This window comes from Hyperoodon ampullatus (assembly GCF_949752795.1).
Source record: "Hyperoodon ampullatus genome assembly, chromosome: 2".
NCBI lineage: Eukaryota > Metazoa > Chordata > Mammalia > Artiodactyla > Ziphiidae > Hyperoodon > Hyperoodon ampullatus.
In genome coordinates this window covers 138,863,993-138,887,401 of record NC_136915.1, presented here as the reverse complement: position 1 = coordinate 138,887,401, position 23,409 = coordinate 138,863,993, and the positions used below count along the sequence as shown (strand labels likewise).

Sequence of the window (23,409 nt, the reverse complement as noted above, 5' to 3'; positions counted from 1 at the left end):
ATGGCTTTCTGTGTCTCAGTCACCAGTTAACATTTTCAAGAGTAGAATTTATCTTCCTATGATGCTCAAATACACAGGAAAAATGCATATCTAGGACAATGGATAAACTCTATATGACATGTGAAAATAATTATTCAAATGGAAAAAGTAAAAGATCTACAAGGAACAGTTTTATATGCATTAGTGTGGATATATACATAAAGAGGCTCTAAGAAACATAAAAATCACTTCCAGGAAGTAATTTTAGATAGAAGAGAATTAACATGGATGAGGAAGAAAAGAGAGTTGGTTTTAAGATAGTTTCATTTACTTGTTTTTTTGTGTTTATTTATTTGTTTTATTTATTTGGTCTTTGGAATATAAGGAAACAGTGGCTTTCACATCCGTATCCCAGTGGAACAAAGGGACCGAGGTCTATACTGGAGCCCAGCCATTGTTTGACTATCTTGTAATAATACTGGTGAAATACAGCCAAATCGTTTGAACTACAAGCATCCTCTCTGACAATAATCTTAAGACATCAACATTATAAATTAAAGAAAGGAAAGAGAGAATACTGTTTTCTTTAGAGAGAAAATACAGATTCTGGATCAAATCAATAATGTCAGCAAACCTCACGGGTATAAAATATTCTGCTGTCTATCATTTAGATCATGCCTCTAGAAGAGGGAAACTGGGTGATAATTTCCCCAGATTTTATATTTAATTCAAATATTTTAGGTAAGAGGCATCTCTAGTAAAGCACTGTATCATTGATTTTTTCCAATAGGATAGCTCACAGGAGTTCCTCTTTCCTTCTCAAATACATATGGGGAAATGGAACTGGGTGTGGGTTAGAGGAACTATCTAAATAGAGCATAGTAATCAACAGTTTGTTTTTTAAAAATAGAAATTTCTATTTAAATTGTTTCCAGAGACAGAAACACACAGAGACAATTCCATGTGACAACAGTGGAAGAGACCAGAGTGATGCAGCTGCAAATCAAAAAATGCCAACACCAGTGATTGATGGCCACCACCAGAATCTGGTTAAGACAAAGAAGGATCCTCCCCTCGAGGCGTCAGAAAGAACATGGCCCTCTCAACACTCTGAGTTTGATCTTCTGGCCTCTAGAGCTGTGATAAAATAAATTTCTGTTCTTTTAAGCTAACAAGTTTGTGGTATCTTGTTATGGTAGCCCTAGAGATAACAGTATTTGATTCCTGAGATGGCAACTGTATTCTGGCTATGTAATGACTATTCCAAGATGATCAACAGACACAAAGATAAAGAAAGGCAAAACTGAGACTAAGCCCAGTTCTTTTTATTCCCAGAAGAATAAATGATTTTTTAATTAATTTAGATCTCTTTGTCTAACCCCTCTGCTTTTCAAAAGACTATGTGCGACCAATCGAATATTAATATGTTATACTTTCCTTTTACTTCATCTCAAATTATTTCTAATTCCCCTTATGAGTTCTTACTTGACCCATGAATTATTTAGGAATATATTGTTGAATTTCCATTTGTGATTTTCAACAAATTTCTTTCTGTTAACGATTTCTTATTGCATTCTGTTGTCATCTGAGAGCACTCTTTGTATTGTTTATATCCTTTAAAAGTACTGAAATTTGTTTTATGGCCTAGCATATAGTATATCCATGTGCATTTGAAAAGAATGTATATTCTGACGCTGTTGGGTGGAAGGTTTTATAGATGGCTGTTAGGTCTAGTTGATTGATAATGCTGTGCAAGTTTTTTTTTTATTTTCTTGTTGATTTTCTGTCTGTTCTGCTATTGAAAGAAAGGTATTAAAGTATCCAACTATTATTGTAGAACTGTCTGTTTCTCTTTTCCGTTGTGTTGATTTTGCTTCATTGTATTTTGAAGTTCTGTTGTTAGGTGCATATAAGTTTATAATTATTATACATTCTAGATGGTATAATCATTTTATCAGTTTAAAATATCTTTGTCTCTAGTAAAAATTTTCATCTTAAAATATATTTTTTTCTGATATTTTCTTAGCCACTCCAGTTTTGCTGTTGTTGTCTTGTTTTGTTGTGTTGTTACTGTTATGGTATATCTATTCCAACCCTTTTACACTTCACCTATATATTTTCTTGACTCTAAAGTGGGTCACTTTCTTGTTGATGTTATATACATATATAACTGTATATTACATTCAAAAATTACATACATAATAACAAATTATGGCAGACTTTGAACTGGACCTTTTATTTTTTTCGGTACGCGGGCCTCTCACTGTTGTGGGCTCTCCCGTTGCAGAGCACAGGCTCTGGACACGCAGGCTCAGCGGCCATGGCTCACGGGCCTAGCCGCTCCGCGGCATGTGGGATCTTCCCAAACCGGGGCACGAACCCGTGTCCTCTGCATCGGCAGGCGGACTCTCAACCACTGCGCCACCAGGGAAGCCCTGAACTTCACCTTTAAATGAGTATGATTTAGACAGTAGAGCTTCCCTACCAAATGCAAATAACTCACTTGAACTCTCTTTTTTGTAAAGGACAGACCAATTCTTCCAAGGGGAATTCTTGAACTCATTAGATATGTGATATTCATTATAATTAGTTGCATTTAACACCACAGAAAGGACTTGATCAAAGGCTATTTTACTCTTTTCTTCCTCACTGGATGATTAGCTAGGTTCATTGTTAAATGGAAGATATACTCTAGATATTTCAATGTAGGGCATCTCTTCCTTTCAAATCTCAGAAAGAAAGGTGTGCTTCAGTTTCCCTGCAGAAAGCTCTAGTATCTTGCCCCCCTTTTGAAAGAGGAACGAATCCTTCTTTCTCTATTCTTCTTTGTCTTCTTCCCTTCATCAGCAATGAGCCTCTTTATCATTTTTGTCAGCCCAAAGAATAATTTTTCTCTTTCCAGGCCATTCAAAAATTGTACACTACAAAGTAAACGGGAAGAGCTTTATTTATAAAAATAAAACAGCTATGGCATTAGTTCTTAAAGAGTATAAAATTTTGATCCCTCATTCCAACAAAAAGTCTTGTTAGCATTTAGGGTTCAATGAGAGGCAATAAACAAAAATGTTTTGGTGACTCATTTGACATCTTTACTAATAGGTTTGAATTCATACTGGTGAATATCAGACATATTTGTGTTAGGCAATTAAAATTAAATTATATCTAGACGTCTTTTAAATTACCATATTAACATTAACAAGTAATCTTAGAACTCATCTTGAAAGTAAAAGGTACTTTTATACTTTATAATGAAAAAATCAATAAAATGTGCCTTTATGCAGAGAAAATGTAATTATAATACCAATTAATGTTAACTGGTCACTTTTTTATTGAAGTAGAGTTGACATACAATATTATGTTAGTTTCAAGTGTTCAACATAGTGATCCAACATCTAAATACATTTGAATTGGTCACCATGATAAGTCTAGTAACCATATATCACCATACAAAATTATTACAGTATTATTGACTATATTCCTTATGCGGTAGATTGCATCCCCAAGACATTTATTTTATAACTGGAGATTTGTACCACTTAATCCCCTTCACCTATTTCTCTCAGTCCCCTATCCCCCTTCCCCTCTAGTAATCACCAGTTTGTTCTCTGTATCTACAAGTTTGTTTCTGTTTTGTTTTCTTTGCTTTATTTTTTTAGATTTCACATATAAGTGAAATCATACAGTATTTGTTCTTCTCTGTCTGATTTATTTCACTTAGCACACCTAGTACTCTAGGTCAATCCATGTTGTTGCAAGTGAAGATATTTCATTCTTTTTTAGGACTAAGTAATATTTCATTATATATATGTGTATATATACACATCTTCTTTATCCATTCATCTATTTATGGACACTAGTTTCTTCCATATCTTGGCTATTATAAGTAATGTTCCAATGAACAGAGGGGTGCATACATCCTTTCTTATTAGTGTTTTTGTTTTCTTTGGATAGATACTCAGAAGTTGAATTGTTTCATCATATGGTAATTCTATTTTTAACATTTGGGGGAACCTCTGTACTGTTTTCCATAGTGGCTGCACCAATTTACATTCCCACTAACAGTGCACAAGGGTTCCCTTTTTGATGATGGCCATTCGGACAGGTGTAAGGTGATATCTCACTGTGGTTTTGATTTGCATTTCCCAGATGATTAGTGACATTGAGCATCTTTTCATGTGTCTTTTGGTCATTTGTATGTATTCCCAAAGCAATGTAACCCCGATCAAAATACCAATGGTATTTTTCACAGAATTAGAACAAATAATCCTAAAATTTGTATAGAATCATCCAAACAAACAAAAAACCTCCAATAACCAAAGCTATATTGAGAAAGAAAAACAAAGCTGGTGGTATGACATGCACTGATCTCAGACTATACTACAAAGCTATAGTAATCAAAACACTATGGTATTAGCATAACAACAGACACATAGGTCAGTGGAATAGAATACAGAGCCCAGAAATGAACCCACAGTTATGTGATCAATTAATCTACAACAAAGGAGGCAAGAACATACAATGAAATAAAGACAATAAATGGTGTTAGGAAAATTGGACAACTACTTGCAAAAGAGTGAAACTGAATTATTTCCTTACACTATACATAAACATAAATTTTAAATGGATTGAAGACTCACATTTAAGACCTGAAACCATAAAACCCCTAGGAAAAATACATTGACATTGATCTTAGCAATATTTTTGGGGGGTCTATCTCCTCAGGCATGGCCAACAGAAGTAAAATTAAACAAGTGTGATTATATCAAACTGAAAACCTTTTGCAGAGAGGAGAAAACCATCACAAAATGAAAAGGTAACTTACTGAATGAAAGATTTTTTCAAATGATATATCTGATAAGGAGTTAATATCCAAATTATCTAAAGAAATCATACAATCTAATATCAAAAACCCCCAGATATTCCAATTTAAAAATGGGCAGAGAACCTGAACTGGTTACTTTTTAAAGTGTTTGATACAGTACTTAGATGCGTTCTTTTTTCATTAGCCTTGAATATCAATACTCTTAACATCTCCGTTTATAAATGAAGAAATTAAGGAATGGAGAGATAAATGACTTGTCTAAGGTACAAAGCTTAGTACAAAAAAGATTATACTAAACCAGACCTCTGATTCAGATTCCTATACTTTAATCATTATGGCTTACTGCAGAAGATTAGAGACAGAATTTGACATTGAAAGCTTAGATTCCAGTTTTTAATGAGACTTCTTCACCATGCCTTTATGTCTAAGGGAAAAAATTCTGGTCTGTACTGCCATTAATGATAATACTGCTTTAGAGAAATGTTCTGGAGGGAAAGGATATTATTCAAATTTATTTTTAAAGTTTTTTTTTTTTTTGGTTTGACTTTGTTTCTTAATTTTCTCATGCTAGGATGGGAGGGCAAACCAAACCTAAACTAACAATACCAACTATACGTGTGTGCGTGTGAGTGTGCCTGTACTTATAAGTATGAAAATACAACTTACAAGAAAAGGCAAGGCCAGAATCTATAAGGCTAAGGATTTTGACTTTATCTTAGATGCAAGAGAAAGCAATTAAATGAGAAGATAGTTGTGTAGATACTAGGCTGTTCAAGTAGAGCAAAGGAGAAATGGTAGTGGCTAAGATGGTGGCAATGAAAATGAAGAGAAACATTATATATGTGATGAGAGAGAGAGAGAGAGAGATGAGATTCCAGAGGACCTAATGATACAGTCTATGCAGAAAGTGAAGAAAAGGAAGGAATTGAGGATCATTCCCAGGTTTTTTGCATTGAGTTACTTTTTGTGTGAATCATGGCACCATTCACTGAGGAAGAAAAGATTTGCAGGATGGGACAGTTTGGAAGAAGGAATAATTGAAGTTTCATTTTAGACATCTTAGTTGTAGAGACGTCAAGCAGTGTTCCTCATATTTCTCCAATGAAAAGAATCACCTGGGGATCTTATTGCACATATGGATTATCACCTTTTCTGCTAGAACTTCTGGTTTGGTAGTCTGAGTTGAACACAAAGTACTGGATTTTCTCACACTGCAGAAGAAAAAAAAACACACTGAAGGAGGTGGGAAAGAGCTAACCTAAGTAACTTTGGAAAACAGTATTTTAATATACTGTAATTAACCATGCACAATATATACTGAAAAGCTAAAGACAAAAAGAAATGTACACAAATATTGAACTTGTTAGTAAATTTATTTTTCACACGTGTACAGGTTAATGATTTTTAAATATTTTATGTGTATTCCAGAATTGAGCAAATGACTAAATAGACTGCAAATAATGAGAATCAGGTTTCTAATTGTTAAAGAGTGACAAATAAGGAAAGGGTAAGGGAGGCTAGAATAAACCCTGTGGTGTTGCATTGGAATCAAGGTATCAATTTGAATTCATATATCAATTTGAAGTTATATATATATGTAGATAGATGATAGATAACGTGTGTGTGTGCACACGTGTGTGTGTATACACACACACCCAGATAGATAATATGAAAATAGAGATACTTGTATATTTTTATGTATTCGTATATATATTTTTAGCTCTCTCTGCTGAAAACACAATGAGGTAGCTTGGATAGTGATAAATCCACCTCATACCAAGATTCTGGTTTCTGAATACCATTATTAATGCAAGGAACAAGAACTCCATGGAGAAATGACTGATTCAAGGCTGAGACAGAGGAAAGTAAAAGATGGGTCTGGAGCATTTTGTGGTGTCAGAAAGTAAGATATTACTCCAAAAATTGTATGGCCATGTAGGAAAAATATAGGAGACAGCTGGAAGGAGTACCAGTGACCAAATATGGAACACTTTGAGAAACAAAACTATTAATGATAGTAATAAATTTTAACCCGTAGAATAAAATAAATATCCACAAGTTCACACTGATGTATGTATATATATGAACAAATAACCAGATAAATACATAAATGAACGAGAAGAACAGCTCTTTCTTATACTCAAATTATAGTTAATAAATGTAGAGGGAACGATGGGAATAGAAAATGAACAATCATCAAACACCACAGTAACTGGTGGAGTCAAAAATTATTGATGGATGCTAAAATTAGTATGGGAAAATTAAACAAGAAGCAGAATATTTGAACAATCTCAAATAATTACAAAGGGAAAAATAGTGATTTTGCAGCTATCATTATAACTAAGTCATCAAAGTTAGCATCCCCAGTAGTGAGACATACAGATTTGTTTGTACCTCTAATATGTACTGAAAATGGCATAATCTCTCTCCTGAAGTGTTCTTGTCAAGAAATTCATATCCTCAGTCTAACCATGAGAAAATATCAAACAAACCCTATTTGAGAAAAATTCTACAAAATGACTGCATAAGATTTTCCATTAGTTCAAGGTCATAACAGACAAAAAAAGACTGAGGAACTATCCTAGATTAGAGAAGAATGGGGAGATATGACAAGCAAATGCAATAAGGGATCCTAGATTTGAATCTGGACCACAAGACAATAGGCAATATTTGAATACGCGTCTATAAATCGTTAGTAGCATTGTGACAATGTAAACTTTCTGCTTTCAATAATTATACTCTAGTAATATAAAATGTTAACATTTGGGGAAGCTGAGTAAAGGGTATATGGGAACTCATACTGCTATGTTTGAAGTTTTTTGATAAAGAAGATTTGATAACACAGTTTTATAAAAATTTAGTTTGGACATTTCTGAACCTCTTTTTTGTTTCCTTATGGAAGAAAGTTGCTTGTTTAGGGATAATACTAGTTCAATGGGGGTAAGACTTACACAGGACCAACCCTAACATTCATAGTGTGTGGCACAGGAAACAACTTTGAAGGGCCATTTCAAGGAACAATATACTTAAGTGTATACAATGAGTAAAATGGATGAACTACACAAATTAATGAGTTGAAAAACCAGAGAATCATAGAATTTTCTCACTGTAAAGGCTCTTACTTTCATAACTTTTCATAACTTTTCAGTTCCTATGGGTAAATACCAAAGAGCATGATTACTAGATCACTGTATGGTAAAAGTACGTTTATTTTGTAAGCAACTGCCAAGTATCCCGCTCGCCACAAATGAGAATTCCAATTGTTCCGCATTATCACCAACTTCGGTTTTCAGTTTTGGGATTTTAGCCATTTAAATAGGTGTGTAGTGGTATCTCATTATTGTTCTAATTCAAAATTCACTGATGACATGGAATGTGTAGCATCTTTTCATATGCTTATTTGCCATGTGTCTATTTTCTTTGTTTAACCATAGTAGTTTTGTTGTTTTTTTTTAACCAAGGCCTGCTAACTCTTGTCCTCCTGTGTCTATTTATATTGTCTTTTTTCTTTCTTTCTTCTTTTTTGAACATTTGATCATTTAGTCTTTTTCCTGGTTATGTCCTATTATTTTTTATACTAAAATTGGGCTTAACTTATTTTAGGAAACTATAAAGATACCTCCACATTCTGGATGTTGTTATCTTTCTCTTGAAAAGATATACTTTGGCCCATGGCAGACAGTTACTATAGGGACTGGTAACCTTAGTCCATTCTCAGTTTGAGCTCATTCAAAGCCGTTTTTCAGTCTGTGTGAAGGTTGGTCTATTTCTGTCTTGTCCTTCCTCTAAGGGTGTTGCCCTTTGGGATTACCATGTGAATGTTTGGATTCTCCCTATTCCCAACTACCCTTGTATTTGTTAGGCTTTAAATGTAATGGTTCCCGCAGCCCTGTGAGACTAAAGATACACTTAGCTTGTCATTCCATTAGTTGTTGCCTTTAGCTTGAGCTGTTGCCCATTGGCTTCTGTGGTTACAGTCTTTTGAACTCTTTGGCTTTTCAGCTCCTAGGCTGTATGAGCTGAATCAGCAAATGCCCCAAGGACAAAAGCTGCACCAAGTGTCAAGCTTGCGTCTGTGTTTCCCTTCTCTCCACAACTTGGCTCACATGTCTTGGTGTCTCTCTAACATTCAGATGCCAGCGAACAGATGTTTTCTTACTTTATCCAGCTTTTCTAAAATTTCTTTACACTTCACCTGATCTTATGTTATTATTGAACTATCATCTCAATTACCCCAGGAAGAAAATTTACAATTTTATGTTTTATTTTTTTATTTTCTATATTACCTCAGTTTCTGTAGAGACCTTTTACCTCACTGTTCGGTCTAGTTCCTGTGTTAGCAGTAAGATGGAGATAAGGTGGAGGCTAAGAATACTGGGGGGAAATCACTGATGAATGATATGTCTCGTTCTTTTTGTTTTTTCCTCTCCTTATTTATTACTCTGGCAGCCTACACCTGCCTTTCTTCATTTGACCCAGTTGCCCAAATAAGAAACCCACTCTGGCAAAGACCTGACTTTACTCTCATAAATGTCTGCATGTTAGGATTAGCTAGATGATGAACACCATGCCAGAGTTCTTTGTGTGAGACTTTTGCAGACTTTTGTTAGCCCTTTAGTTTGCCTCTTGCAAACGCTGCTCAGATTGTTGAGGTTTTCTAAGATTCTGTAGGTCAAACCTCTCTACCTGCATACCAGATGAGCCCTTCTCTCTTTCCTGACTTCACTTGTGGGAGGTTAGCCCTCGGTTCTTCTTTTTCCCCATCCAATCATAATTGTTCATGAATTCCAAAAGGCCCTCAAAATATCTGTCGTCCCTTTCTCTCTTCTCTTTTTTATCAACCCTGTTAAATATTAACCATATATTTGCATACCTCTTTCTTACTTACAGTGGAATATTGGAAGGCTTGATCATTAAGTGTGAGCCCCACCAAATTAGGACTCATACAACACTCTCCTCCAGGCCAAAACTTCTGATATCCACTGGGTTTTTTTATACTATCTTATATGTATCTAAATTTGTAATGATTTACTTAATTCCTGAGTTACGTGACAATAAGAAATCAGTCAAATTAGCACTACAGAAGTGCAGCTTAGACCTAGGGACCAGAACCAAGGACCACAAAAACCTGTGAACCAATAAGTTTCACTTGTACTTCATGTTTAACAACTGCTGAGGGTGAATGGGAAGTGAGGGAAAAAGAGTTTAACTTCATATCACAGAAACTTGCACTAAAATGAAGAGGAAAATGACCCAGTTCCTGGTTCAAGTCACTGCAATCTGCTTCAATAAATAATAACAGCACACAAGGAAAACAAACACTCTATGACAGGAACAATGGATAATTAATTACCAGATCAGGGAGGACAGATTACACTTGCTATGGGATTTCATTAAAGAAGGATTCCAAAAAGTACTGGCTTCTTCTGAGAAGACTTCTCAGAACAGGTAGCATTTAAACTGAGTCTTGAACAAGTATATAGAGGGTAGGGAACAGGCCTTCCGGGCAGGGAACAGGCACAGTGTCAGGAATGGCACAAAGGCCTTATGGAATAGGGGACAAAACTGGCTGAACACAGGAGTGCTACGTGTTGGGGAATATGGGGGAAGGCTGGCTGAGGTTGGTTAAATGAAACATAATTAGATGGAAGAGAAAGTAGGTGGAAAGACACATGGAAGACTGTGGAAAGCCCCTGAAGATGGAGATCAGCATAATAATATGAAGAACTCAGTGGTACTTTGACACTGTATGAATGTCTAGGTTTAAAAAATCAGGAAAACACAATAAAAGAATAAACTACTGATATAATGATATGTAACCAGAGGCCAGATACCAAAGAATACACACTGTGTGTTTCCACGTATGTCATATATGGTGATAGATAGAGGTCAGCTTAGGTGTTGCCCTGGTAGAGTATGGAACAGAAAGAAGTAACAGAGAACCGTATAGGGTGTTAGAAATATTTTATAATATCTTGATCTGGTGTTGGATACATGGGTGCATAGAGGTGTAAAAATTCAGTTATTAGCAATGCAGTTAACCTACTAGAGTTTTTTTTAATGTATGCGTACATTAAAAAAAACTCTAGTAGGTTAATTAGGCTGTCAGTTGTATGAAGTAAATTTTGGTCAAGGAATAGCCAAGGTAGTAATGCAGTAATAAGTTATAAATGTACTCACTGTGCTCTAGAATGTCACAATTGGAATACAAGAAATATGTGTAAGAAAAAAGACAAGTATTGAATATTGATGGTTGGATGAGCTGAATAAGTTAGATCACTCTACTTTCAATTTAAGAACTTGGCCAGTGTTTGGATACCTTTGAACAAAGAAAAAAAAGAAATACAATTTTTATTACGCATATGCTATGTATCAATCCCTGACTTATACTTTGACACATATAAACATGGGAAATATTGCACCTTGTAACTGAGACAATGAAGATGAGTGAGGTAGCTGGTTTTGACACTAGAGGCTGAGAAAACCATCAGCTCATAATCGTAAGAAGTCTGAAGTCGGAGGAAAGAATCAAGAGGAAATAGTGGTAAGTGCCAGGAGCTTCTGGAAACTACATCAGAGATGAAGACTCCAGGATTGTTGAGCTTTCTAAGAGTCCCAATAACTCAGGTAAAAACAGAGGGCTTAAAACTGAATCCTGGGGATATATGTATGCATATAGCTGATTCACTTTGTTATACAGCAGAAACTAACACAACACTGTAAAGCAATTATACTCCAATAAAGATGTAAAAAACAAAACTAAAAAACTGACTCCTGCAAAGTAACAATTGTTAGGACAAACAGTAAAGAATTATAAGAAAAATAATCACATGCCTGTCCCAACAGAGAAATATCCTAAGCTCCATCTCACCATTTCTCCGATTGGCCTTTCACAAAATACAGTCCCATCAGCTGAATATAGGTTTGTCAAGTAACTGTGAGTAAGACTGAATTAAACAAAAATAAATCAATTCCTTCCTCCAAAACTTTTCAGAGTATGTAATGTAACAAAGTGAAACTTGAATTTCATGTCGGGATGTAGAGTACAGCTCTTCCCAAATGCTTCTGTCTTGTAACTACATTAACATCATCTAAAACCAGTGTTCTGCAGGACAGAGATTGTGAAACGCTGCTCTCATCATGTAAGATATCAAGTCTTTCTGAAAATCCATTCTTCCTTCTGCCCTTTCTCGTGTTGTCCCTGTCACCTGGAATGTCTGTCCTAAGCTCCACCTGCCAAAACCCTACCCATTTTTAGGATCCAAGAGATAATAAAAGGCTTACATTACTGAAAGGCAGAGAAAGAAATCCCTTCCTAGGGATCTACATTTCCTTCCTAGGGAGAAGAAAAATTGTAAAGTATACCACAGTGACCTTAAGTCTATGAATGTAACTATGTTGTGTTACTTTGAGTTCTGTAAAAGTCAATGTGCTACAATATACATGGATATGAATGTTTGATCGCTTACAAGTAGAACTTGCTGATAACTTTCATCATGAGCGAGGTTAATGATTAAGGGAGCCATTGTATTTGGCTCAGCCCTTATAACTAGGGAATACTAAAATTGGAAAGGTCCCTAGATATTAGCAAATCTATCCACCTCATATTCTAAGTAAGGAAACTGAGACCTTCATAGATTGGATATTTATATTAACAAAGGAAAAGGATATAAGATTGGCAGAACTACCTTTTAGATTAAGAATTTTGAGATTTTTATAGACTACTAGGACATTATGTCCACTGATATTGAGACAATGTGTTTCTTAGTCATCATTTTCTATTGCACTGACCAAGCGAGGTGGCAGTCAGTAGTTGTACAAAGGGAAAAAGAGAACTTTAGGAACTCCCAATTTATATACGCAGGGAAATTCATCATTCATGTTATTTAAGCTAACTGGATGCAGTTTATCAGCTACATTGAGGAATGGTGAAGTGTCTATACAATTAACATGTTAGTTTGTGTCATGACCTCCCTGTTGTTCAAGTGAGTTAACGGTTAGCACTCAACTAGGCACTTAAGAGTCCATTATAAATCTGGACTAAACGTTTATCTGTGGCATCTTTATTCTTCTTTGGTGCCCTTAGGCAGAATTAGCCCTCTTATGTTTTGAAGCTGGAGTACTTCTAGATTTAAGAATGGTCAGATTGAGGAAGAAGAGTCTTATGCCAGAGGTGAAAGAAGACTGATTATAATTACCTATTTTTAAAAATTCCAACCCTTTTCAATGTTCTAAAGTGATCAGGAAGTACATGGGTATGCTAGGAAGTAAGGGAGTCAAGCAACAATATTCTCTAAGAGTTTGTGGATGGCAATGAAGAGGAAAGGAAGATAGAGACAATCCTAGAAAAGGTTTTGGTTGGCCATAATAATGAAGTCAGAAGGAGAAGAAGAAGAAGAAGAAGAAGAATGACACATGCAATGGGAAAGAGAAAGCAAGAACAGAGAAGCAAAAGGGAGAGTAGAAAAATGAGACAAATTTGGAGAAGGAAATGAGGAAGAAAACTGGGTGAAAGAAGGAAGCACTGATGGTAGACCACTTGACACTCAAACATTAACACGATGCACATTTAAGATGTGTCATCCATGGCCATGGTCATTACCCTCAAATAGTTTATAGTACGTGTTTCAGAGACATTTATAAATTGAAAATACCATTAAAATAAGTGCCAGGGTATAAGTATTCATGGAATTGTATGGGAGAATAAAAAGTCCCCCGTCAAAGAGCCTTCTGAGACATCGGAAAAAAAGGAAAAACCTAAAAAGCATAAGACTCTTCCTATTTTCATTTCCAATGATACATCCCAATTTTGATGATCAATCAGCGATTTAAATATCAACTATAAACACAGTATTTTATGAGCTGCTATGCAGTATACTATACTAGAGCAATAGAACAGAGAGGACCTCAAACCCTCTGTTCCCTCAAATTGAAAGGCACGCTTCCTGACCCCTCCAGACCACTACTGGACACAGGGAACACACACTAATGTTTCAGGACCCCAACCAGCAGTCACCTGCTTTGTGATTACTTCCATGACACACCCTCACCAACACCACTGACTTTCCTGCTCCTACGGGACATGACATATATTTCCTATTTTAACACATACCACAGTGCATTATGATTGCAGGTAGATGTTCTAACAACTTGAAAGAGAATGATGACTTTTTTCTCTTTACATCTCGTTATTTCCCTACTCATAATATTTCTTGAAGAGAAACCATAAAAATATAAACAAACACAAAAAACAGATAATATACAAAACGTGTGCTTTGCACCTTAACACAAACTTAAGTAAAATTAGTTCTGACAGTATCCGGCATGACAAACTTCTATGGTACAAATGAGAATGGACCAAGGTTTGAGCAGGTACAGGAGACAATCCAGGCATGAACAACACCAAGGAAAGGTAGACAGGAAGTAACATGGTGTGTAGGAAATCACGAGGCCAGTCTGATGGGAAGAGACTTAAACAAGACTGAAACTCACTTTCTAAACCTCCATCTCCAACTGGACAATTCGCAAGACACAGGTGCACCAAAGTGGCCCAATATTCAATCCCTTTAATGGCGAGGAACAGTTTAAAATTTTATGGCTTTAGTTTGCCAAAAAGCAACTATCAAATGTTGGCAGGACACAATGAAGGCTTACCTTTGTTAACATAGTTAAGTCTCTCTCTCTCACAACTAGCCCACTTGGATCCACGTTCCTTAGCACACCCGACTCACTTACACAGCATTGATGAGCTTTACACAACTGGAAGGTCACATCTTTATTTCTTATTGCAGGAACACAACATCTGGAAACTTTATTTCTATCGGAAGCTAAAGCAAAATTATTGTAAAATGAGTCATTTAAACCATACATTTTATCACCGTTAAAAAGCATCTGCTCTGTGCTAAGGATTAGAAATGACTCCTGTCCTTAAAGCCTCATTAAGGACGAAGATCTATAAACTCAAAATTTCAATCACATGAGATAAAGAACCATAACCTTTAAGCACAGAAGTGCCTATGGAGGCCAAAAGTTATAGCTAAGTGACGGCTTCATGATAACCCTGAAGTACAGTCGAGAAAGATGAGGCTATGCAGAGGTGGAGTAGGAGGTGCATTAACTGCAGAGGGAACATCTGTGAAAAGACACTCGAGCCTGACACCTGCTGGGCACTGTAAATACTGCAGGTGGGGATGACTAAAGACCAGGAGTCCAAGAGTGAGAAGAGACAGAAATAAAAATAGAGATGTTGGCCCAAGCAAGCCTGGGAGAGAGCATGGCTTGTATCCCACAGGTGATGAGGCCTGGGGCTACCACTGGCTGAGTAAGGGTGCCTCCGCTGATTAGAAAAAGGCGCCCCGCTGCTGAAGGACCAATTAGATAAAGGGAGTGATCACAAAAAGCTCCCCTTCCTCAGGGCCAAAGAGCCCCAGGAGGCTTGGCAAAGCACAGTTCAGATTACAGGCCTCTGTGCAGAGCACATGCTGGGCGGCTAGTATGCACTAACTCTGTGTGGGCAAGCCATTAGCAGCATTATTTTAGGCATATCTTGTCATGTTAGAAGATCACTCAACCCGAGTAGGCAGATGAACTTAGAGGAACTGAGACCGGGGCCACAAAACCACCCAGCAGTTTCTACCATAGTCGGGGCAAAATGTAATGTGGATGAAGAAGCAGATTTAGGAGGAGGCCAAAATTTACAAGCTAGACCCACTGGATGAAAGTCATAAAGAAAGTTCAGTGAAGGAATTCTGAAGAGAATGGGCTCTGCATTTTTCTTACAATCAATGTAAAATATTAGGCAAAATTAAGTACAGTGGCTTTTAAGGTCCCTTCCAGCTCTAATTTCTTTTGATTTCTAACTTATTACTCTGGTTAAGTAAAGTCCCTTCAGAGGTACAGAACAGTTCCTACACCTGAATGGGATGCAAAGAAAAAGAATAATCTGACTTCTCTTCACCAGGGGATGAGTTGAACTGTCCTTGCAGAAGAGGTAACACATGGTGAGAACCCCAGATCCTAGAAAAGGGCCAGGCACACGATACGTATTCAGCTTTTTGAAAACAAATGAACAATCATTTCCTCTCCTAGATCTTCACACCCTTTCTCTGCTGGCTGCTTTCTTTCAGCTTATAAACTTCCTCAATATACCCACTTCAAAAGCCCTCAGACCTATGATTCTTTGGATCTTGTTGTGGGTAACCTAAGTCTCTCCCATGCCTTCAAACACCTCTCCTCACCAAAAGCCCAGATCTGAACCTTGGGCCCAGACCTGTCTACCAGGCCCCTCTAAAGCACTGAAGATGAAGTAAGATCCTCTCCCCACCCCCAATCCCTTCCTACTGTGCTCTGTATCTCTCAAAAAGATGCAGCTGTAAACTGTCACCCACGCTTGCTGCCCTCCCTTTTCTAACTGGTCACCAGGCCTCACCCATTCTCTCTCAGATCTGCAAAATCCAGTCCAACCTTTTATAACTTAAGTGGGAACCTTAGATTACAATTCACCCTGCACCCAATCAAGTGCCTTGCACATGGAGGTCCGAGTGAGCCTCTAAACCACAAGTCCATCTCACTGTTCTTTAGGGTTTCCCACAGCCCTCAGGATAAACATCTAAACTTCTGACAGGACAAACAAGGCCCCCTTCTCTTGGGCCCCACTAAGTTTCCAGTATCAACTCTCATTTCTTTCCCAAACCCTGAGTTCCAGTCCTATACCTTAGTTTTGCCATATTTTCTTATATTTCTCAAACTTTGACACACACTGCTCCCTCCTGCCACCCCAGGACCTTCTACGTATCCTTAGAAAGGATGGCACCTCCTCCAAGAAGCCTACCCTGAACTTTCCCTTCCAAGATTCTGTGCTCTGCAAAGGGGAAAGATCGGGGGGAGGGATCCATTAGGAGTTTGGCATTAACATATACACACGACTCTATATCAAATAGATAATCAACAAGGACCTACTGCATAGCACAGGGAACTCTACTCCATAGCCTGTAACAAACTGTGCGGGAAAAGAATCTGAAAAAGAATGGATACATGAATAACTAAACCACTTTGCTGTACACCTGAAACTAACACAATATTGTACATCAACTAACCTCCAATATAAAATAATAATTAAATTTTAAAAAAAGATTCTGTGCTCTGGAGCACCAGAACTCACTTCTTCCAGAGCACTGACTACTGTGCTTGTGTTTACCTGCCGCCCAGTAGAAGGGGAGATTACCTAGGGCAGAAGCATCGTCTCCAGCAGCCCTTGGTTCTGACAACTCATTCAAGTGCCAGGTTACTTTACACACATAACCTGCTTAATTAATTCTAAGAACCCACAGAAAGAGTGGTTTTTAATGTCATTTTACAAGTGTGGGGATTGCAGTTCAAAAGTAACCTGCCCAGGCCACAGACAGCATAAGCCCTGGAATTCAAACCCTAAGCTGCCTTCACACCAGTGCTCTTTCCACTATATGATACGACTACTGAAAAACAGATTTTTTTTCCTGAACCCTGTTTTAATGGAAAGGAAATGAAGCTGGGATATACCAATTTCCTAATCGCTTTGGCGTGTACCAGGCAAAGTCATTCAACAGACCAGGTAACATCTGTGGAACAATGAACGATGCTCCAAACTGTCCTAAGTGTTCTACATTGTAGGGTCTGCAAACATTAACACAGTGCGACCTTGTAACCTCCAGAGAGAGTGAGTCCTGTTCAGCCCATGCTACAGATGAGAACACTGAGACCTAGAAGCCTTAAGGCACTCGGCCGGGGTCACCGAGCCGGCAGGAGTCCTAGGCCGCACGCCCCATCCAGCGCACACACACCCGGGCACTGGGCACCGGTTCTAGTGCCCACCCTCCACCTTGCACCATCTAAAACCCCGCTTCGCAGCGCCCACATGAGAGCCCCTGGAAGCGGGAAGTACAAAGCTGTCTCAAACAGATGAACCAGTTTGCAGGGCAGAAGTTGAGACACAGATGTAGAGAACAAACGTATGGACACCAAGGGAGGAAAGCCGCGGGGGGGTGGGGATGGTGGTGTGCTGAGCTGGGCGAGTCGGATTGACATGTATACACTGATGTGTATAAAATTGATGACTAAGAAGAACATGCTGTATAAAAAAATAAAGTAAAATTCAAAAATCAAAAGAAAGAAGAATACTGTCTACTGTCCTCCACGCCCCCTGGAACACTCACTGTAAATATCCAGGAGGTGCTTGCAGAATGAATGAATCAATGAACAAACAAGCTCACTCATTTCAAACGTGCAGTCACATACGTAATCTGACCTTCCGAGAAGTTAAGCTTCTGGAAGGAGCCCATTTTCTTAATGTATTCAGCATCGAGTCACCACAGAATATGAACTCTTATAAAGTACTGCCCCCTCACTTCCCATCAGAGAGCAAAATTCCTCAGCAGGGAAATGGGAGGGTAGCAGACATTACCCGCAAACTTTAGGAAGGCTGCGGCTCGCTGAGCACTTCACTAGGGCCCCTGACCGCCTGCCTGGTAGTAGGACAGACACACCAGGAACGGCTGCTGACCGGCAGAAAGAGCGCCCGGCCACGCAGGCAGCACACCCCGCACCCTGCCAAGCGAGGTCCGGCCAGCAAGGGAAAGACGCTCTCCACTTCAGAACCGCCCACCACTAGAAAGCCAGGTCCTGCCAGGGCCTGGACACACGAGGCCTTCCTTACAAGGGTTACAAATCTGTGGCCTTGCTCTGCCTCGAATAAAAGACAGTGACGGGGACAACGTGACCATCTCCAGATGAACTTCCAACTTCGTTTCAAGTGCCTGGGTGCTGGGTCACAGTGGATTTCTAAACTCTTCCAATATTCAAAAATATCAATTTCTAAGATGCAGGAGGGTTGTTAAACATACACTTAGCACAGACCCCAGTCCCACTCCTGAGTATTTTCTCAAGTGAGGTAAAAACCCAAGTTCACATGGAAAACTGCCCTGGGATGTTTACAGCAGCTTTATTCTTGATCCCCTCAAAAGTGGAAGCATCCCACAAGTCCTGCCACCCGCAGGCGAATGGACAAACGGAAAATGGAATACAACACAGCCAGAAAAAGGAGTGGCTTCTCATACCCGCAACAACAGGGATGACGGACTTCCCTGGTGGTCCAGTGGCTAAGACTCCGCGCTCCCAATGCAGGGGGCCCGGGGTCCATCCCTGCTCAGGGAACTAGATCCCCCACGCCGTTAACTAAAACATACTGCACGCGGCAATGAAGATCCCATGTACCGCAACGAAGACCCGGCACAGCCAAGTAAATAACTAACTAAATAAATATTTAAAACAACAACAACAAAAAAACAAACCCGGGAGGAATCTCGCATAGGTTTTGCTGAGCCAAAGCAGCCAGAATCAAAAAGCTACATGCTGTTGTTCCGTTTATCTGACTTTCTGGAAAAGCCAAAACCTTAGGGACAGAGAGGAGATTAGTGGCCAAGAGGCTAGAGGCACCCTGGCGCCAAAGGGCAGCAAATGGGATGACAGGATTGCTCTGCCGCCTGATGGCGATCACAACTCCTACAACTGTGCACTACAAGTGAACTATGCTTCACGGCTACTAAGGACACACAAATTATTACATTTTGAAAAATGCGCCGGCCAGCCATCCCGTGCATGACAAGTGCAGTAAGAGGGGCGGGGAGGCGAGGCAAGTGGATCAGCTGGAGTTCTGAAGGTTCTCCCCACTTTCAGTTTCCCTCCCCTGGCATGTCTCCCCGCCCGGCCCACTGCTGCTCAGGCCGCCCAACCGGGCCACCCGGAGTTACCCAACCGGAAAAGCCAGAGCCCAGGCTCAGCCACGCCTCCAGGCACAGGAAGGGCAAAAATAGAAAGCGCCAGTGCGCAGTGGAGGGCTGGAAACCCTCGGACCTCAGATAACTGCGGAGAACCGGGCCTCGGAGTCAACATCGGCTCCCAGGCGGTCCCAGCGTCCCAACCCCGACCCCGGTCGCGACACAGTTTCCACAAAACTGACACACACGGAGCCCGCGCGAGGGGCGGGTCGCGCGGGCTTCCCCGCCGGGTCGCCTGGAGGCCGGTCCCCCGCAAGCTGAGCGCACGAAAGGGCGCCCCAAAGGCGCCGGCCCAAGGCGCCCGCTGCGCTTTCCCTCCGGAAGGTGGGCTGCGGGGCCCAAGCGTAAACCCTGAGACAAGGTACACGCACACCACGCCGCCACAGGGGACGAGAGGCCGGGCGCCCACCTGGCCGGACACCCTGCATTTCTGGAATCACCGGACTTCTGTGTAAATTTCCCTTTGGCGTGTCATTTTCCAAAGGCCACTCAAGATCAGGGGACGGAACGCCTCCTCTCCAAGTGTCCTGCCAGCCCACCCACTCAACATCAGAGGGACAAAATGCCTAACTAAAACAAAACAAAACAGAAACACAAAAAACTGGAGAGAGGGAGGAAAGGGTGCCCTCAAAAATAAAAAAAACCTAAGCACGTTGACAGCGCTAAGAATAAACTACCAGGAAACAGAATCCCTACATGTCAGATCCTAAAGTACAGAAGGGCAAGCCCGCCGGCAGTCCAGGCCCGGGGGGACCGGGGTCCCCAGCCCTGCAGAGCCAACCGCAGACCGGCTCGGGCGCCCCTCGGAAGCGCGGGGTCCCCGCGGCCGAGTCTGCGCCCCCGGCCGGCGCCGGCTCCCCTCTGCCCACCCTGCGCGCGGGGGCTGGAAACGGCCGCGGAGAACCACGGCGCGGGGGGAAGGGGGGCTCCAAAGAAGGTCTGGCGACTCGAGTCGCTCCGTTTCTCGGTGGGCTCAGCGCGCGCCGTGGGGGAAGAGGGGCGGGGGTCCGGGAGGAGGGGACGGGTGGCACTTACGTAGACCTGCAGCGGCCACAGGCAGACGGCGGGCTCGGCCCCCACGAGCGACTCCAGCCTCAGCTCCAGCTTCTCCCCCATGTCTTCGCGCGCGGCCCCCGCACCCTGCTAGTCTGGCGGTTGGGGGAGGGGCGCGGCGCCGCCGGCGGGGGCGGGGCACACGGGCAGGCGGGCGGCTGAGGGGAGGGGGCCTGGCCTGGGCCTCAGCCGCCACCGCCGCCGCGCTCCCGTCCGGCCCCCGGTTCCCTCTTTGTGGTCACAGGCCTGGGGCCTCCAGCGCTGCTGCGAACTCGGGCCGGCGTGAGGCGAGCACAGTGAGCCGTGGGCCGGGGCGAACCACTCACGGCATGCGCGGCCCACCCCGTGGACTCGCCCGCTCTCGCGACGCACGCACGCACGCACGTACGCACGCACGTCTTCGGCTGCCCCCGGCCACCCCCACCGGCCCGAAGTGGGGACCCGAGGAGAGCCCTCGGGGCCTGGGGTGGCGGGTTCGACTCCCGCCCTTGACGTACCGTGACACACACACACACACCCCTCCCCCCCAATAAGAAGACTATAATTCCTCATTAAATATGACAGCCGGAATCCCGGCTTCTGTTCACAAAAATGCCGTGTATTTAGCCTATGCTAGGCACCAGACCGCGGACGCTCAGTACTGGCAAAAAAGGAAATGCCCTGCCCTCATGGCACTGCCATTTTAATTGGAATAGTAGTGACAATGGTCAAGGGAGAAAATAAAGTGTCATCATCGCCACGGGGATGGTTAATCTCATGTGCGCACTGCGTGGGGCCCCGGCAACCACAAACATTATTCCAGATGTGGCCAGGAAGGTATTTTTCGGAAGAGATTAACACTGAAATTGCTCCATTTTGCGTAAAGGAGATTGTCAGTGCCGCGGCGTGGGTGGGCCTCGTCCACCAGTTGAAGGACTGGAGAGAAAAATGAGGTTCCCTAGAAAGAGGGAACTGTTCCTCCAATGGCCTTGGGATATCAGCTCTTCCCTGTGTCTCCAGCCCAGAGTCCTGCCCTGACTTGCCTGCCTCACGGTCACGAGTCAACTCCTTAAAACAAAACTATATATGTAAAAATACTGAATATATACAAGCCTATTAATTTGTATATGTGTGTATACATATTATATATGTATACACATGTTTATATGTGCGTGCGTTTGTAGTATATGTGTAAGTACTATATACAGTATACATACAAGCCTATATGTGTGTGTATATATTGTATGCATGTATGTATGTGTATATATATAGTATACATATTATAAATGTGAACATGCTGTATATATACACACACCATATATTGATATATGGGTGTGTGTATATATACAGTATAGGTACACTGTATGTATGTATGTATACAGTGTATATTTATATATAGGTGTGTATATATGTTGTATACCTGTATGTGTATACGTTGTATAGGTATTATATGTATATATGTATATACTATATATAGACACACTTGTGTATGTATTTATATGTGTATTTACATGCACATATTTACATATAGGTGTGTATGTGTGTGTATACATTATGTATATGTATGTGTATATATCTTATATATATGATATATGTATATATATGATGAATTTATATATACAGTACATATATATTTTTATGCTACATGCTTTTATATGTAGGTGTATATGTGTGTCTATATGTACGTGTATGTATTGCATATATTATATATGTATGCATACTATATACATATACACACCTAAATATCTTTGTATGTGTGTATATATGTATGATATACATGTACCTAGGTGTCTATTGCATGTTATACGTATGTGTACATACTGTATATATATAAACTATGCATTTTATGTGTGTATGTATAGTGTATATGTATGTGTGTATTGTATATGTGTGTATGTGTGTATACATACTGTATATATACAAACTGCATTTTGTATGTGTGTATATGTGTGTGTATTGTATATACTATATGTGTATATGTCTGTATGCATACTGCATATATACACAGCTGTATATTTTTGTATGCATGTACATATGTACGTGTGTGTGTATATATACACACATAAACCCTATGGATTCTGTTTGTCTGGAGAACCCTTACTGATACGGACACTTATGACAATTGAGCACCTGCCCTTTGCCAGCCAGGGAGCCAAACACTTGTCTTTTCGGTGTCTGCCTTAAGTGTCACAAGTCCCGGGAGGGAAGGTGATGCCGCTCCTACCAGATGAGGTGCCTCAGGGTCAGAGAGGTGCACAGCGCGGGGGGCTGGAGCCTGGTGGAGCCCAGGTGGAGTTCTAGCAGCAGTACAGCCTAGCAGTCCCACTTCCCCGGGTGCTTCTCACAAAGACGCCGAGGGAGAGACGGGGTCTGAAGGAGGGGATGAGGAAGCTTCCGTGGGTCCGCAAGCCCAGACCAAGGCTGACTCGTCAAGGGTGTTAGAGGTCAGGACTGTGGTCACCCTGGGGGTGGGGTTACACAGAGCCATTCCCATTCTGGAAAAGTATCCATTCTGCTCTTGTTTGTATGTTTACCCCCCTCCCCCAAATCTTTTACAAACAGATTCTCTTGGCTGCTGGGAGCACACACGGGGAAGTTGTGTGTGAGAGGGTGCAGTCCAGGGGACAGGGAGGATAAGACCCCCACCCTTAGGGCCAGGAGTGGCTCAGCTTTGTGAGCTAAGGATGGCCCGCGAGGTCCCAGAGAGAAGGGTCCCTACTCCGTCCCTGCTCCGTGCACCCCATTCCAAGCCTGAGAAGCCGAGAG

General features: G+C 40.9%; 1 pseudogene across 1 annotated transcript in view; it reads right to left on the bottom strand.

Moving 5' to 3' along the window:
- The window catches only part of LOC307065653 (3-hydroxyisobutyrate dehydrogenase, mitochondrial-like), a 28,685-nt pseudogene extending 10,568 nt beyond the window's left edge, over positions 1 to 18,117 (bottom strand). The window contains exons 1-3 of the transcript in view: positions 18,084 to 18,117; positions 17,571 to 17,703; positions 5,949 to 6,012 (exon numbers count right to left, since the gene is read on the bottom strand). The product of the transcript in view is annotated as a 3-hydroxyisobutyrate dehydrogenase, mitochondrial-like (transcript). The remainder of the gene's footprint in view (positions 1 to 5,948; positions 6,013 to 17,570; positions 17,704 to 18,083) is intronic.
- Positions 18,118 to 23,409: the final 5,292 nt, after the last annotated feature.